Here is a 2,322-nt window from a genome sequence, read left to right on the forward strand (position 1 = left end):
CACCGCCGCACGTGACCCGCCCCCGTCGCGGCTTCCGCTGAGCTGACTGTTCCGGAGCACAAACAATTTTTGCTCTGACGCGGGGTCTCTCGGGGGCCCTGGCGTCCTCTACTCCCTGCTCCCCACCCCACCCCCTACCTTCCGGGTAGGAGAACTCAAAACAACTCGCTGACCTTCGGGCCGACCAGCTCCGTCTTCCACTGACTCCGGCATTCCGTTCAAACCCAGCAGCCGCGGCTTCTAAGATTTCACTCCGCGCTGGGCTTGGGGGGAGGGGGCGAGTTCTCCGGGAGGGGGTGTCTCAGATCGAAAGAGCCACTTCACGCTCTTTCCCCTCCTCCGAGGTGAGTTTTTAGACTCTCTGGAGGCCTTGGGGAAACGCGAGCAGCCGCGTGCAAAGGAGCCCCCCCCGCCCCGCCTTCTCCCCGCACATGCAGCCTTGTCTAGTGTGACCCGATTTCCAGGGTCAGCAGCAGAGGGCCTGGCCAGCTTCGGAAATACCACCAAGCGGTGGACTGTGGCACCAGGCAGAACTGGGGTGGGAGGACTGTGCTAAATAATGGTAGCTCCCACTCCCATGGTCTGTGCTAAGTTCTTCACAAGCCCTCAAACTTTACAGAGTGAGAAACTGAGGCATAGGGAAAGGTCAATCGTGTAAAACTGGGTAAAGCTCAGTTACTCAGCTAGGTAAGTGACTTAGGATTTGAACCCAAGTCTCTTGAGTTCAGGGTGGCTAAACATGCTGTAAGTATGTTACAGTGCATACCTTGGTATCAATAGTACAAACCTGTCTACAAAACCCAGTGTTTGCTTGAGAGCTGTATATTTGGTGTGTAACATTGTGGCTGGCATATAGTAGGCACTCAATAAATATTTGTGGAATGAATGGGTGTCAGAATAAATGATTGACAGAATCATTGATGACAAGTGATGAGAGAAAACAGCCCGAACCCTTGTTCTTCCTAAGAAGAATAAAAACCTTTAGCTCTTTTTTGAGTGTTTGCAGGTAACAGGAAACTCTTATTCAAAAATATATTAACCTCCTACCCCTATCTGCTAGCCAGCCATCCTGGTAGTCATTTGAACTTGCTGGGGACACATAGCCAAAGCAGCTTCTACTTGGTCCCGGCCATTTTTTCCCCACCCTGTTCTTGTTCTGTAGGATTCTGCTCAGGGTCAGGCAGCCAGGAACTGCAGTCGACATGATTCTGAACACATAAGCAACAGGGGATGAGGGTACACCCACCAAACGTGCTTCTTTGGCTTCCCTTCTATCGGCTGGTGGGGGTTTGGGGGAGCGTGGCTTATAGCTCTGTGGTTATTTTTTAATTCACGGACCACCCTGTGCAGCTGGCTTCAACCCTCACCAGCTGTGAGGTTGCATCTCGAAGTGTAGGCAGTCATCTACTTTAACTGACAGCTCCGCAATCCCAGTCAGTGGGACCACATCTGTGATTTGAAGAGCTGCCACTGGTGCTCTGTGCTGTCCTACTCCTCCTCGTGGCCCAAGAAAGGATGCATTAAAAACACTTATATTTAGATAGCTCAATAGAATAGATTTTCATACCATATATTGGGAGTAAGTAGTACAAAGTTTAGACAATCTCCCCTCTCCCTACTTCATTTTCTAAACCTTACCAGTTATCCTGTGTTACTAGTTGGGCAACCTGAAATGAGGCCAAATTCCACTTCAGGTTACCTGAAAGTGAACTTTTTGCTTTCCAATTTGATCCATTCACTATCTATTGACTACTATTCTTCCCTCCCTCACTCCTTCTTTTTTTCTTTCCCCATCCTCATAGTTACATATTTTTGCTCACATTCCTATGATTATCAATGGAGAAATGAAAATGTGTATTTTCTCCAAGTTACAACCCAATCTTTATGATAAGGCTGGGGTTTCTGCCACCTCTTTTTTTGGGGGGGAGAACAGAGTTTCGCTCTTGTCACTGAAGCTGGAGTGCAATGACGCAATCTCAGTTCACTGCAACCTCTGCCTCCCAGGTTCAAGCGATTCTCCTGCCTCAGTCTCCCAAGTAGCTGGGATTACAGTTGTGCACCACCATGCCTGGCTAATTTTTGCATTTTTAGTAGAAATGAGGTTTCACCATGTTGGCCAGGCTGGTCTCAAACTCCTGACCTCAGGTCATCCACCTGCCTCAGCCTCCCAAAGTGCTGGGATTACAAGCATGAGCCACCACACCCAGCCTCTGCTGCCTCTTTTACAGTCTGGTCTGGAGTGACCGGCAAGACCTCATGACCTCAACTTGTGGCCAGCCCAGGTTGGAAGCATCTGATGATTCCCAAGGAGGTCACAAGCCT

General features: G+C 49.5%; 1 protein-coding gene across 2 annotated transcripts in view; it reads right to left on the reverse strand.

Moving 5' to 3' along the window:
• The window catches only part of BCOR (BCL6 corepressor), a 143,314-nt gene extending 142,753 nt beyond the window's left edge, over window positions 1-561 (reverse strand). For both annotated transcript variants that reach the window (XM_011980170.1, XM_011980169.1), the window contains exon 1: window positions 174-561. The gene's annotated coding sequence lies outside the window, so the exon portion shown is untranslated. The remainder of the gene's footprint in view (window positions 1-173) is intronic.
• Window positions 562-2,322: the final 1,761 nt, after the last annotated feature.

This window comes from Mandrillus leucophaeus, unplaced genomic scaffold, assembly GCF_000951045.1.
Source record: "Mandrillus leucophaeus isolate KB7577 unplaced genomic scaffold, Mleu.le_1.0 Scaffold209, whole genome shotgun sequence".
Taxonomy (NCBI): Eukaryota; Metazoa; Chordata; class Mammalia; order Primates; family Cercopithecidae; genus Mandrillus; species Mandrillus leucophaeus.